This window comes from Alligator mississippiensis, chromosome 5 (genome assembly GCF_030867095.1).
Source record: "Alligator mississippiensis isolate rAllMis1 chromosome 5, rAllMis1, whole genome shotgun sequence".
In the NCBI taxonomy this organism is placed as follows: Eukaryota; Metazoa; Chordata; order Crocodylia; family Alligatoridae; genus Alligator; species Alligator mississippiensis.
The window spans coordinates 201,931,549-201,947,756 of NC_081828.1; the positions used below are offsets into that span (position 1 = coordinate 201,931,549).

At 42.2% G+C, this 16,208-nt stretch overlaps 1 protein-coding gene across 1 annotated transcript in view; it reads left to right on the plus strand.

Annotated features, from left to right (window-relative positions):
- PTPRN2 (protein tyrosine phosphatase receptor type N2) overlaps positions 1–16,208 on the plus strand; it is a 1,024,661-nt gene that overhangs the window by 252,387 nt on the left and 756,066 nt on the right. The gene's annotated exons all lie outside the window — the stretch shown is intronic.

Sequence of the window (16,208 nt, forward strand, 5' to 3'; positions counted from 1 at the left end):
CAGCTTCTACTGCTAGTTCACATACAGTTACTTTGTCATAAAAAGGATGTTGTGTCTCCTCTATGTATTGTCCCTCACTGATGATTGCAGCATGCCTCTTTCACTGGACACTTCATAAGGGAAAGTGATAAACATCTGTGTTGTGCCTCTGAAGACTGCAGGGGGTTGGGAGTTGTTTCCTTCAGTGTAGGACGTGGCACATTGTAGGTTAGTTTGAAGAAGACGGAGAGTGAATGACTTTGTTGGCATAAGTCATAAAAAGGTCAGAACTTGATTTAATAAATTTCTTTCCAAAAAAAACAACACGCTTCCTTCTTGATGATGTAACATTAGCACTTATTAGTAGGAAACTGGATGCCTCGCATCATTGCTAATGAGCTTCATAGCCTATCGCCTGTGGGTCAACATTCTGAACTCAGCCTGACTCAGTAGAGATTAAAAGTTAGTCCCTTCTAATGGATGTTTGGTGACCCCTATAATGAGATGAGTTTGGTGAGTCTCAGTTCCAACTCACTTTATTACAAATCTACCACCACATTTTGCACTAATTGGCAGATTGAGCAGAGGCCATGAACTGCCTCTCTGCTTTCCTCAGAGGAAGTTCAGGGTTGCGGCAGACTAGCTGGATGTGTTAGAAGGATTGCCTTGCAGTCTTAGAATAACTTAAGGCTTCATTCATAAGGACTGCATGTGCATCTGCACATTTTTTTTTTAAAACCTGGCATTTATTATTGTATGTAAATGAGTTGCAAGTGTGAAAATGTGTTCATTAGATAATTTGCATAAAGAGTCACATATAGAAGTGTGCAAAATCCAGACATGCATACATGTCAGGATATAGACGTAGTTGATCTCTTGTGATCCATTACATATCAAACTATAGAGCATCTGACAAGCACAGTATTTATAAGGACAGAAGATAGCCAAGCTTTTCAGTTTATATAAATTATTGGCCTTTGCTATTTACTCAATAAACAGTTGTCATGACTCGATATTAATGGCATCAGTATCTGTTTTTTACACATATATGCTTTTCAATAGATAACACATCCCAGAATTTAACAAGCTATTAGAAGGCATGTTATTGGGAGATTTGTATTCTGTGTGCATATTTCTGAGGACTGAATTCTGCCCTTGGGAAATTGACACTGCTACTAGTCAAAAGAGAAGCTATTAAGGAAAAAATATTGAAAATCTTAACGTGAGCAATTGAGAGATGCTTTCATTTTTTTTCCTCTCATTTTCAAAGGATTGAAAAATAACTGATATTGTGGCAGTAATGGCATAAACCACTGGAAAGAGAAAGGATGTGAGAAACAGAGAGTAAACTGTTAGCTTGTGCTTGGTAGCTATTTCTTCAGTACAGTGTGCTAGAATTACACTCTCTCTTGTGGCTATCGTAATGACAGGGTTTTTTTATTAATGTTGTTGCTTCAATTCTTATAGGTTGTAAACCACATGTATTTGCAAGTTTTGCATACATTTAAAATTCCTCCACAGTCACCTGAAATACGTTTTCATGCTACATATAATTGCCATTATTTTAAATTCAATACTCTGTAATCTCTCTAAACTTTAGATGTGTTTCAATGCCTCTCAAATATTTATGGACTCATCTTCACAATGTCCCTAGGAGGCAGCTGGAGAACAGAGACAGAAACATATTGAATGATTCCAGTAGTGAGTCAGGAAGCTCCCTATTTCATATCTTAGACTTAAAACTTCTTCACAGTAAGGGTTGCCAGAATCTGGAATGGGCTCTCAAGGGAGGTGGTGCTCCCCCCTACCCTGGGGGTCTTCAAGAGGAGACTGGACAAGCACCTAGCTGGGGTTGTCTGATCCCAGCGCTCATTCCTGCCAAGGGCAGGGGGCTGGACTCAAAGACCTACTGAGGTCCCTTCCGACCTAAACATCTATGAGTCTATGAGGGACCACATATGGGATATGTGGCATTTGGTGTAGGGACAAGCAGGTACCCTTCTGACTGCAAGCTCCAGGGGCTAAACCATCAATTCCTACTGCTTTTTTTCCCTTCCTCCATGATGGGAGTTGGTACTGGATTCACTAGGGCTCATCCTCATGATCCAGCTAGCCAGTCAACAGAGGTCCTGGTAGGTGTTGTGGCTACCTAATCCAGGAATGGAGAGATTACATACGCTCAAAGAGTGCTTCAAAAATCTTCATACTGCACCCTTGTGTTAAGTACTTGGTCTGTGTCACGTTATACAAAATATATTTAAAGCATTATTTCTGCAGATTGTCATTGGAAGGCTCTTTTCTGGATTTGTTTCAATTGTAGAGGTATGTACTTCAGTACTCTGAATCCTACAATCTAAATCTCACATTCACAGAAACCTCCTCAACTGAGTAAAATGGATAGTTTTTTTGGTGGGGTTTTTTTGGTCCTTGTAAATGTTACATCTTTAAAGTTTCTTATCTCTGTTATGTCTTCCAAGAGCTATAAATGTTTTGCCCCTTTTGGATGGTATTAATAACCAGTTTACAGCTTTATAGGCCTAGCGGATAACTGACTTTAAAACCATGTTATTTTTATATGTAGAAGAAGAATCATTGCTGCTGGACTGAATATTTCCAAACTCAACACTGCTAAAACCTTTTCTATCACAGCACATTGTGGTAAAAGTGTATACCACAGTAGTATGTAGAGACAATATTTCTATGTATTAAATGTGTTTTTTATACAATATATATCTCTACACATGCACAAAAATATATTAAAGTATATAATAACATATTGCATCTATATGTTGCTGTGGCAAGTGCCCTGAGAATGTCTGGGTAGATGGATTGACTACTGTGTCTGAATATAAATACTTTATTATAAATATACTATAATATTGTAGGGAGAGTTTCCTGAACAGCAAGGCCAAATGAGTGAGGGAAGATAGTGACAGAGACGTTCCTTTTACATTCATAAAATTCCATTTAGAGAAGTCTGGAATTGAAATATATAGCCAGTATCACATCTATACGTGAATGCCAAACAGCAAGACGGCACGACAATCTTCTGGCCAATTGATGTTAGGAACCCAAATTTACCGCCTGAAAGCAGCCTGCTGTTTTGAATGAGTATTAGCTCATCAACATTGCTACTGGAGGGAGGCCAGAAGGGAGAAGAGGTAAAGGAAAGGAACAAAGAGAGACATGCTCAGATTGTAGTGGGTCTTTGGACTTTCTTGTTTGTTTGGTTATCCTTCTTCATGGTCTTCAAGGTCCCGTTTGATCATCCATGATCATACTTGATCATCTACAGGTATGGGAATTGAGGTGTGTGTGGAGGGTGCAGGAAACTATCCTCTATCGTGCTGCACATGGGAAAGCCACAGTTGGTGTGGAGTGTAAGGGTACTGTACTGCAATACATTTGTGCTGATACTGCATTGTCCATCTTCCTGAAAAATTAAGGGGGAACCATAATTATCTTTGGAATCATGTTTCTCCAGCGTCTTTCTCTCCTCCTCAGCTCCACGACCAGTCCCCAATATAGTCAGTTTTAGTCATGGTCTGATCTTGTGGGCTGGGAATTGCATGACCAGCCAACAGAGAGATGCACACATTATTTTCACCTGTTTGATTCAAAATACAGTTTACAGCTAGCTCGCAGACGGACTGGTTTTGCAACTGCCCCTAAATGCTGAAAGCAGAAAGTTGTGTTCGTGTGAATAATCTTTAAACATGCAAGTCATCCCATTGACTTCAATGGGATTGTTTATGTGGGCAAAGGCTGCCTGACTAAAGTCTCTTTTCCAGTCTTGGGAGAGTATTCCTTCTAATCTTTGGAAAAAAAGTATAAATTATCTGCAGTATGTTCCACAGACCTGCCTTCGAGATATCTACCTTCCCCTAAACTTTATGTTTTTCTATCAGCCCATTATCTTCAGTTAAGTGAAAGTGCTGGCATTTTAAAATTCTGGTAAAAGAACATAAAACTTTTGGACTCCAGGAGTAACTCAACAGCAGATTAGGGTAGGATCCTATGTTTCCTTAGAGTGGCTCTGGACTCTGGTGTTACTCCTCTTGTTTGGAAGTGTGGGCCCCATTGTTAAGCTTACATTAATAACACCCTATATTTTGATCCTTACACTGGCAGGCCCCATCTGGCATATAGAGGCATGTTTGTGGTGCAGGAAGAATCAGAAATATAAAAGAACAGTTTCTCTAGATTTATGACTCCTGTATCCTCAGACCTGCAGAAGGAGCCATCTTGTTCTCCTCCTCCGCTGGCTTCTCAGTGGAAGAGTGATGTGCACCAACTTACGGATTCACTCCTCTCTTTCAACATCACAGACACAATGCTGCCTGTCTCTGAGCCAGAGGCAAACTTAAATAGCTGTAGATATATAAAGGAACAAAGTGAATGAGCCTTTTGAAGCACAGAAACCACTTTGAATAATTTAGAAATCTTCCTTATCATCCCTCTGTTTTGCCTGACAGTTCAGATGTGCAGATTCAGCCACTCAGTTCCCAGATAGAAGGTAAAGGTTGGGTGAATGAAACAGACAGTTGCAGTTTTCTTGGTAGTTGGTTATTCACAGCCTCTTCTTCCTCTGTTTTGAAGTAATGCTCAGTTTTCCGAACATTTCAGATCTTCTTGAAACACAAAAGGCTTCAATATAGAGTATGTATATTTTTTTTCTTAATGCAATTACCATGGCATGATTCTTTCAGCTAGGGAGTTATAAATATATATCACGGTTAGGGTTTCATGCAAATATTTTCTCACAAATTACCCTAGTCAAAGGATAGTATACTTGAAACTAATAATCTGCCTTTTAGTCAACCAAGTGAACTTGCCTTGGTAAAAAGATGTGCAAGCATCTGGAATGTAAATATCTAAAAATGATATTGTCCTTACCGTAGATTGCATTAGTTTTCATAGAATAGAGTGATTTTTTTTGTTTTCTTCAAAAGAAGCTCTAAAACCAGAATGCTTATGTTTGGAAAAGAGGGAGAACACGCAGTGTCTGATGATCTGTTTTCAAGAGATGTCTGCATTAGCACTCAAATTACAGAGTTGATTCGATGGAAAATTGCAAGAGGCTGCTCATTTGTGACTGACCCAGCCATCTAGCAAGAAGATAGACCTTATGCATAATTGGGTTTCTGCTGATTTGATCACACAAAAATATGCTTACAATAAAAATTGGACTTAAAAGGAAGGCAGCTGTCTGTTAAAGGAGGTACAGTGTCCTTTGTGCCGGGCATTTCAGGCTCTTGGTGCATAGGCAATTTGGGTCTTGCATGCTACAATGCAGAATTCAGTAGGCTAAGGATGAAGTGTTGCAGTCCTTTTGCTTTGCCGTAGCAAGCTTCTGTACAACTGCTTGAATAAAAAACCCCCTGCCATTCAGCCAGTGTCCAAGGCCATGTAATCCTTTACATCCTTACCCAGTTGCATGTCAGTGCAACCAGCTGTACCATTGTAATCTTAGAGGAACAGCTCATCATCCAAACATGCACACACATACTCCTCCCCCCACCACTGTAGAAGAATTTGGTTTAGGAGCAATTTAAAATATTAGTTTGGGCAAATGTGAAGCAGTAAGCTTGTGTGAATAATGGCAAATTTTAGTTTACTGTCTTGTTTGTTTCCATTGATAGATTTGGGAGTGCAAGTTATCTGGGGGATGATTGGTGAAGCCAAAACTACTTTGGGATTGGCAATTAGACCAGAAAGAACAATGGGAAGGGTGGAAAATCTGAGAGAGAGCCTACTTTGGCATATCTTCAAGTCAGCCTCTACTGCTCCTGTGGAATAAAGCCAGCCAATTAAAACTGCTTTCTGGAAGCCTCTGTGCTTTTGCTCAGATGCCTGTGTAGGTGCAATGGACTGCAATTTGCAACCACATATGAGGTGCAAATTTGATTTATAAACCCTGTTGCTTAGGATCCAGATTTCATGTTCTCATAACATTTCTCAGTTATCTGGGAGGCTCACTGCTTGTACAAATACGGGGGATTGCAGCTATGTTACAACCAGCATTGTATAGGCTTAAACTATTTTATACTGGGAGAATTGATGAAAAAGGTAAGCAAATGCAACACCTTCATTAGCCAACGCTGTTGCTTTTAACCACTCTTAATCTGGGGCCTTGTAAAATGCATTGTAGCAGTGATGTTAGTGCTGATTCTAGCAAACATGCCACCCCTACTAATGCTGTAAATGAGTGTCAAATACTTATTTTTTTATCATGAGAATGGTAAGTATTATCAAGTATGACAGAGCCTCATCTCTCTTATATGAAAATAAATTTGCATGGCCAGGTTAAACCCTCTGAAAATAAGGATTTTACTATGGATAAAACACTGATGTACTGTACCCCTTTAATTTCTGTGGTCCCAAGCCGGCATAGCTATAACATGTAATTAAATTGCATTGTGTAAATGAAACATCAGCCGGGTACAGAGAAGCACATCTTTCATCTTTTGATGTATAATGACATTCAAAATATTCTCTAACACTTAGTTGATAAACAACTTGAAGAGTCGGGGTCTATGGAGTTGCTTGTTTGATTTTAAATTTGTAAAATTGGCACATGATCTCTTTTGAATATACTGCATTGTGATGTGATCCATTTATCTAATGTCATTAGCAGTACATGCTGAATGTACAATTAAGCTTGAAACTTGTCAATGTCAGAGGCTGTTTAAAAAAAAGGTTGATAAAAAAATGAGAAGAGGAACTGCTGTTTTATAATAAGCATCTGTGCTGCTTTTTAAGTCGAGAGAGAAAATCAATAAATTTCAATATATTGCTGTCTTCATTGCCAGTGTAATTCAATATGTTAATTCATTATTCTGAACAGTGAAGAGAGTTGAAACTTCTTTTGTGTCATTTCCTTTCATCAATTCTGTTCTTTAGTAATTTTATTTCAGTTTAGTAGGTCTTCAAACTTAACTAATACCAAAAATATTATTAAAATGAAACAGGAAATATTCTTTTTCTCTGTTTTTAAGCAAATGTAGTTTGTGTGTGCGCGCGCGTGTGTATCTATGTATAAATGCATATATATTTATATAAATATATTAGACTCTGTGGATGGGGGAGAGCAGATGTGATATATCTTGACTTTTAGCAAGGTTTTTGACACTCTAACCCATGAAAATGTCATTAACAAGCTCAGGAAATGCACACTAAATCGAGGGTGGGGAAAATATGGCCTGCGGGCCAGATATGGCCCATGGAGGGACTTTGTCTGGCCCATGGTTGGTCCCTGGGTCCCTCCTGCCCCAGGCGCTGTATGGCCTATCCCACTGCCCTTGGATGCACAGTTGGGCTGAGGCAGCTCTGTGGCTGGACTGCATTTCTAGGCAGGCCACGTGGTAGTGACTCCTGGCTGTCACTGTGCCCGCTGGCCCTAGTCTTGAGCATGCATGCCTGAGCCTCATGCTGTCAGGGAGAGCCCCGCGTGATGAAGCCAGTGGTGTAGGTTATGGGGCTCAGCTAGGACAGCAGGGAGAGGGGAGGAGCCAGCCCAGTTCCATAGTGCAGAGCTCCCCACTGTTCCCCATGACCTGCGTGTAGCAGTGAGTGGGGCAGGGCTACTGGCTCCATTACACGGGGCTCCCCCCAGAGGCTCACAGCTCAGGCAGGGAACCTGGGAACTGCATGTGAACCCTGTGTGATAGAGCCAGGTGGACCCTGTGCCCCAGGCAGGCTGGACTTCACACTCCTGCCACCCTGACCTGGGTCCCGGCCACCCCCAGCCCTGGGGCACCAGTGCAGGCCCCATGCTCCTGCTCAGCTGCTGCTTCAGTTCTGCTTGCTCACCAACACAGCTGTCACCATCACTCCTCTCCCCCCTGATGTCCCCAGCACTAGTCCCACCCCCTGCCACTGCTGTCACCACATTCCATCTAAGCTGCATGGTGTGCTTTGCTGCGCAGGTGCACATGGCAGTGCAGCATGAGCATGCCTGTGCAGTCGCACACACCATACAGATTAGAGGGAATGCTGGCTGCCACTGCTTCCCCACCCCTACCCTTCTCCTGCCACTTCCCTACCTTCCAGCCTGCCCACCCCTCCCTGTCCCCTCTGACTGCCAGCCTGGCCACCACTGCCACCCCTCCCCTACCCACTGGCACTTCTCTACCTGTGGGTTCAGAGCTATCCTCTGGGTGAGGGTGGGAACACAGCATGTGCTTCCCCTGCAGGAGTGAGCAGAGCTTGGCCCCAAGTGAGAGCAGCAGAAGTAACCTGGGGCCAGGCCAGCTGCAGGAAATTGGTAGTCTCCCACCTGCAGGCTGGATGAAATTGCCTGGTGGCCTGCGGGCCATGTTTTATCTGCCCCCGTATTAACAGGAGTGTCATTTGCAAATTAAGGGAAGTGATTCTTCCACTCTATACAGCACTCGTGAGACCTCATCTGGACTACTACTGTGTCTGTCTTTGGTCCCCATGCTGTAAGAAAGACATGAACAGTTTGGAAAGAGTGCAGTACAAAGGAACAAAAATTAGTAAGGGCCTGGAAAGCAAGACTTGTGAAGAAAGGCTGAAAGAACTAGGGTTGTCTGGAGAAGAGAAGACTAAGGTGGGAACTGGTAACAGTGTTCAGATACCTGAAGGGTGATTGCAGACAGGATGAATATAAGCTTTTCTCTGGTTGTAGGGGACAGAACCGGGAACAAGAGCCTTAAGCTGCAGCTGCGGAAATTTAGGTTGGAGTTTAGGAGGAACTTCCTGACTGTAAGGGTGGTCAAGCATTAGATTAAGCTATCTAGAGAACCTGGAATCTTCATCCTTGGAAGTGTTCAAGAGCAAGTTAAATATACACTTGGCTGGGATGATCCTGTCCTGAGCAGGGGGCTGGACTAGATGACCCCATGAAGTCCCTTGCTCTTCTACTTGTCTATAATCCTATGCATTATTTTAATACACATACAGACATTGAATCATAGAACATTTGGGTTGGAAAGGACCTCAGGAGGTCATCTAGTCCAACCCCCTGTCAAAGCAGGACCATTCCCAACTAGATCATTCCAGCCAGGGCTTTGTCAAGTTGGGCCTTAAAAACCTCCAAGGATAGAGATTCTACCACCTCTTTAGGTAACTTGTTCCAGTGCTTAACCACCCTCCTAGTGAGAATTTTTCCTAATATCCAACCTAAACCTCCCTTGTTGCAACTTGAGAACATTGCTTCTTGTTCTGTCGTCTGTCACCACTGAGAACACCCTAGCTCCATCCTCTTTGGAACCATCATTCAGGTACATTGTGTGTGTGTGTGTGCATGCACATATATAGTATACATGTGTATTATATCTATAGATCTGGATAGATCTATAGATTATATATAGTGCATGTGTTATAATGCACACACACAAACACGTGTTTTTTATTTATATATGTATGTATGCATGTATATATAGACATATAATATACATGTATGTGTGTAAATATAATTATTACAGTGCTTATATATATGCTTGTGTTTTATATAAAAGCACATTTACTTATGTTATCCTGGCCCTCCTGAAATACCAAGCTGACAAGGAACAAAAAACTATATTTTTCAGTTTTCATTCTTCTAGAGGGGAAATAAAAAACCTTTTTGCAGAAAGCAAACAACCCTCCTGCCTTCCCCCTGAAAAGAACAACAGCAACAAAAAAGAAAAAACACAGCAGCAACATCAACAAAACCTTTCTAAGTCCTACACACACAAACAAAGCTTAATTCACTGCACATCTGAAAATTTCAAAGAGAATTTTTCTTCCTGACTACAGATAATTTTTATTCTTGCTTATTCTTACTGCTTTTTATTTTTAATCCTATAACTGCAAGTGTTAACTGAATCTAATCCTAAACCTATTTTAAAAGCTATTTGTCTTAATAGCATTCCCTGACACTGATTAATATAAATTGCAGTGAAAAACTCAGTTTCTCTCTCAATCATTTTTTTTTTTAACAAATCTTCTCTTGCTTTTTATATTATATACTGTACTTTCTTTTCTAATTGCCAAAAGACTAAGTCAAATCTTAAAATATACCTGAGCACTACAGCATAGCAAAAGCATAAAAATAGTTCTAGCAACCTTAATAGTCATCAAGACCATGATTCTAGATGGGAAAAATCAGTAGTTATATTGGTGCTGGCTGCTTATTTCTGGTTGTGGATGTGTAGAACTGGCAAGCTGCAATTTGTCTGAACATTGCCTCAGATGCAATATTTTGGAAGTGATTGAGTGATGATTGCCAAGTGAGTAGGTAAGAATTTCTGAATTCAAAAAACACAGAATGCTGTTCAGTGCGTTTGCAATATTACTCTTATTTTAGCATATGCAGTTTCGTGAGAGGTCTCTTCTCTATTTTTCTTCTCTTATTCTCTCAGAAGATACTTTCACCAACTCAGCCTTCTATTTTGTAAGAAACAGATTCTCAGCAGTGAAGGGGAAAAAAAAATATAGCCTAATTGCTACTCTGCTATTTATGTTTTGAAATATATTTCTATAATTAGTTTTCTAGAAACAAGGAGGATTCATAATAAAGTAGGAGAAATATGTCAATACAATTTACATTATTTGTAGAATTAATATGTATTAGTTAATGTCCCATATGGTAAATGTAGCTATAAGTTTACAAGCTGCATTTCTTTTTGGCAGATGGGTGTTTTTAAGAGAAGCCATCAGATTGTGAGGTGACAACTGGAAAGTTTAGTTCCTGCAGTCTACTTAGGGTACTTCTTCTTGTTTGTCTTTTGTTTATTTCTGCCCATATATTTGAGCCCAGATTGTAGATTCTGCCCTACTTCACTTTTGCCAAAGATAAGAATTAATTCTGAAAGAACATAACTACTTCTTCAATCTGTCCTTTCAACATCTCCCCTTCATATATACCCATTGTTACTAATGCTAGCTGTGGAAGTATATTAAGATAATTTTTCAATAACCTTGATAAAACTTTGACTTTATAAAAATATAAATTACACATATTTAATATTTAATGATTTTGTTTTAAACAAATATGTGTTAATATAAACACATATATGAAAATTGTCATTTTTTTTATAGGAAAACAAGAAAAATGACATGCTCTCATTGATTTGTATTTTGTCATGGCCTCTCCCCCCCCCCCCCCCCCCCCCCCCCCGATTCTTAATTATTAAGTGATAAAACCTCAGTGATTTGGGGAAACATAAAATAGTCCAAAGCTGTCTTCAAGAAAGCCGATATGGTTTCCTTATTTGCGCTTCCATGTTTACTTTGGTCATGTCACGTTTTCAAACGTGTGCCTTTGCCCTGTCTCTAGTGGTACCTTAGGAAAAGAGGACCTCGTTGCCCTCACCACGTTGATTTTATCAATTCAGTTTTATCCTGGATACTCTCCTCTGCCATCAAGACTAAGCAGATAGGATGCTTTTGCCATCGTTGCTCATTATGCAATCACATTTTTCCATTGTGTCCTATCAATTTATTGCATACACCTTTTGTGTTGGTTTTTCTTTCTTTTCATAGACTTAGTGTTGCAGGTGGTGGGCTTGCAGGGACTGCATCCCAGCTGTGACTAGTAAAACCTGATTGCAGGCCTGCCTAGAAGGACTGGACCAGTTGCTAGGAATAATTAGCTGGCACAAAGGAAGTTAAAAGACTCCCAGGGGGGATGACAGAGAGGTTAGGGTAGTAGCTGTAACACTGGGCCAGGGCACTCTCAGGGTCTGGGAGGAGACCTAGGGGCTATGAGGCTGGAAGCAGCAGCACCAGAGCCTGGAACTCACTCCAGAAGGAAAGAAGGAAGACTTCAGTGCTGAGAGAGCAGCAGAGAGCTGGAGTGTCATCTCAGGGCCTGGGAGAAGGCCCAGGACTGAGTTAACCCTTTGCGGACCCTGTTTATGTTAGGGGTATTGACTTATGATTTGTGTTTATACTGTTGCCTTACCCAAGGGGCAAGTGTAACCAGAAAATAAAGAACTGTGCGGAACTTCTAAAGACTGTTTGGGTTAATTGTCAAGATAGGAAAGAAAGAGGGAGAACCCTGGAAAAGAAAGGTGAATTCACCTGTATTTACCACAGGAGATGGGTGGGTTGCCACCAGTGTATGCAGCATTTCCAGAGTGAGTGCTTGCTTTGGATTGGCCCAGGATGCACCATGCCAAATACTTCTGGTCCCAGAGAGGGGCATCCTAAGGCATATCCCAGTGCTTGGAAGCCAGAGGTACTAGGGAGATTCCCTGCTGATGCTGATCTGCCAAGAGCTGAGCAGGATCAAAGCACCAGGGAGAAGGCAAAGGAGATTCGAGAACCTCCACCAGAGGAAGTATTACCACAGAAGTCCAAAGCAAAGGGATGTTTTTGGGCAGGACCCTTTTTTTCAAAGTAAGCCAGGGAGAGGGGATGGGGAGGAGCTAGGCAGCTCAGCCCTCCCAGAAGGCAGGACTATTCACTGAGGACTGCTCATAGGAGCCTGGAGGGATGGTATTCAGATTTTTTTCCTTTGGTGTACTTACCTTGTCTGAGAGAGGTTTGTATCTTTTTTTTATCTTTTTCCTTTTGATTTACAAGTGCACTTGTCAGATTGTCCCAAATGAGGCCAGTGCCTAGGCTGCAACCCAGACTCCTTAAGTCTGGAGGGACCAGGTTTTGTACACCCCTGCCTGGGGAAGGAGTCGCCCCAGAAGATGTTGTGGTTTTTTTTTTTTGTTTTTTGTTGTTGTTTTTTATTTAACAACCAAGGTATGCTAAGGTCAGGGTGAAGGGGAAGGAGGAGCCCCATAAATTCATCTGACCAGGTGGTCCAAAATGATTTTTTTTCCCTTTTTCTTTGCAAGAACCTTCCACTAATACTAACCAGAAATATCAAAGATGTGGCAGCAGACAATACAACATCAGGGAGGGGCAAAGGACCTCTGTAGTCCAAGAATGAGGGGAGGGGGTAGACAGGGAAGACATCACACAAAGGACTCAAGTCCAATAGCACCTACTGTCAACACTAAGCAATCCCCAGTCTGCTACATGTGGTGCAGAATAGGGGAAGCAGCTTGAAGGGAACTGTGCCAGTTTAAAGGGGTCAGATTCCAGTATGGAAACAGGAGCCCTGTTAAACAGGAGGGAGCAGCTATCTGGCCTATGTTGGGAGGTGAAGGGTGTCAAGAGGGAAACAAAGGCTAGTGCAGACCCTGACACCTTAGAAGAGCTACACTATGACCTACTAAAGTCTCAGGTTTTTTTCTGATGAGGTAGCGAGGAGGCAGCACACCAGTGGTGGGAGCTGGAGGTTGAATGTCCAAGTTGTGAGTAAGCTGAGGCTGAAGTAGCCTCCTTGAAACAGCATACGCTGTTAGGAAGCAAAGAGGGCAAAAGAAATAGAGATGCCTTTTAGCAGCTAAGGGGGAGAGAAATAAGGGGCATCTTTACGTGTGCTCCAAGAGCTGGGGTGTAGGTTGTAGCCGTGTTAGACTAAGGCAGGAGTGTCCAACCTTTTTGAATGTGGGGCCGAATCGTGAACTTTTTATCACTCAGTGGGCTGAAGAGCCATACTCAAAGACCTCATAGGAAGTGATATCACATCAGGAAGTGATGTCACATGACCTTTGACACCAATGAAGTTGCAGGAAGTGACAATGAAATGGGTATGGAAATGTGGTTTAAAATCCAAAATAAAAACAATATAAAAGCAAGAATGAAATAATACCAAACACTTGACTAAAATAAACACTTTCAGTTCTACTCACTTCTCAATGAATGAAAGAAGCATAATGCAAGTCAACAGATCAAATGTGGAAAAGATATCAGCCAGAGTGGAAACTAATCAAAGCAACAAAATATGGGCATTTTTGAGAATAATCTTCAAGAACATTTACTTTTATTGAATGAGTAACTAGTTAGTAATACATCTTTAACAAGTAGTAACAAGTTGAACCCCCAGTCCCGCACAAATAGAAACAGAAGCAAATGCGATCCAAACACTGGACAGTATTTTTACAAAGATTTTTACCTGCTCCAAATTTACGTTGGAGCCCAGATCGGTATGTTGTATTCTTGAGCATGTTGTTCAGTCTTAACGGAGCATACAGCACAGCTGCAGGGGGCTCAATCACAGCTTTCCCTCCCTGGTGCAGCCCGGGTAGCCCATCCCGTCCCCTATCAAGCGGTGGCTTCCTCATGTGCTGCTGCACTTTCCCCCTCCCTGTGCCAGCTGGTCCCAAAAGGCAGGAGGCTCCACTGCCGCTGCTGCTGGCCAGTGCCGACCCAGCTGGGCATCCCCAGCAGCACATGGGAAGCCAGCTTCAGCCTCATGCTGCCCTGCCCAGCCAGGTCGGCACCAGCCAGGAAAAACAGCATGCAGCTGAAGCCGGCTCCCCAAGGGTTGCTGGGGACAGGAGGAAGCCTTTTCCCACACGCACCACGTCAGCAACGTCAAGCTGACATAGTGTGTGTGGAAACCTTGTCCCTTCCCCAGCCCTTCAGCAGCCATTAGGAAGCTGCTGAGGGACTAGGGGAGGGACAAGGGGTGGGAATGAAAGTAAACCGTGTTTACTTTCATTTCCTGTCACAGCGCTGTGGGCAACAGAAAATGACTTGACGGGCCGCATGGTCTAAGGACATAGGCAGACAAGGTTCTTTGGGTGAATCCGATATCTTTTATTAGACCAACTTAAATAGCTGGAAAAAAATTTTTAAGCAAGCTTTCAGGTTCAAAAACCCTTGGTTAGGCTGAGGAAGTTTCAGCAGCTGGTGTGTGCTCTTCCTGGATGGAATGAAAAGTAAAGAAGCCAGTGTCTGGGCTGGTATGCAGACAAGATAGGCAGTCAGTGAAGATGTAGATTGAGGGGTCAATGGGTGAGAGACAGTCTGGGTTGGGGGGGAAGAGAAAGGGGATGAAAAGTGGAGAAGTACCTGGGGAGTCAGATGTCAGGCAGGTTATAATGTGTCATAAATCCAATGTCTACATTTAGTCCATGATTTTTAGTATGCAGGAGGTTGATGAAGTGGAGTCCATAGGCTTGTTTCTGGGAAGTGTCTTGTAAGATTCCTTTGAGGATCAGGACTGAGAGAATGGAGAGAGAGTGGTTTTCTTGTGAGAAATGTGCCCCCACCGGTAATTGGGTATTCCTGTCTTTGATAGATTTCCGGTGTGCGTTCATTCTGGTGCGCAGTTGTTGTTTGGTCTCTCCTACATATTTTCCATCAGGGCATTTGGTGCACTGGATGAGATATATTACATTTCTGGAGGTGCAGCTGTAAGATCCTGGGATGCTGATGGCTCTGTTGTGGGGTGTAGTAATAGTGGGGGTGGTAGAGATGCGTTGGCAGGTTTTTCATTTCTTGTCCTGGCACGGTCTGGATCCATTCGGTGTGTTCTGGGCCTGAGGAAGTTTGCTTCTGGTGATGAGGTTAGTGACGTTCGGTACTTGTTTGAAGGCTAGGATGAGTGGCTCTGGGAAGATCTCTTTAAGAATAAGGTCTCTTTCTAGTATGGGTTGCAATTGTTTGAGGATTTTCCATACGGGCTTGAGGGAGGGGTGATATGTCATAACTAGTGGTGTGCTATTTGTGGGGGTTTTTCTTCTGTACTGCAGCAGTTCTTCACATGGTATCCAGGTGGCTCTTTCAAATGTGCGATCTACCTCTCTGGAGGAGTGTCCTTGTTGGGTGAAAGCCTTTTTAAAATTGGTGAGGTGGCGATCCCGGGTGTTCTCTTCAGTGCAAGTTTGGTGGTATCTGAGGGCTTGGCTGTATATCACAGCTTTTTTGGTGTGTTTAGGGTGATGGCTGGTTCTGCGCAGATGTGTGTTGGTCTGTGGGTTTCTTGTATAACATGGTCTGTATTTTATCATTCTGGATACTGATCATCGTGTCTAAAACAGAGATGTGGTGCTGGAGTATTCAAGAGAAAGTTGGATGGAGGGATGGTGATTGTTGAATTTCTGATGGAACTAAATCAGAGATTGCAGGTTTTCACTCTGAGAGCTGGGGTGCTTTAACTTAACTAAAGTTCCTTGAATGAGATTGAATTGCCCCCACCACCATTTTGAAGCATGGGTATGCTGGATACATGAGATGCGGAGGCTGCTAGAACACGCTAATTAGCATACTCCAGCAGACTCGATTAATCAAGTCTGTTCTGGTGCACTGTAATTACAGCACATCGGAGCAGCATCCTTGCATGTCTACAGACACCCAAGGAGATCAAGCAGCTAATCATGGTAGAATCTGATAAAATGAGAGAAGCTGCAAATGCTCCAAAAGAAGGTGAT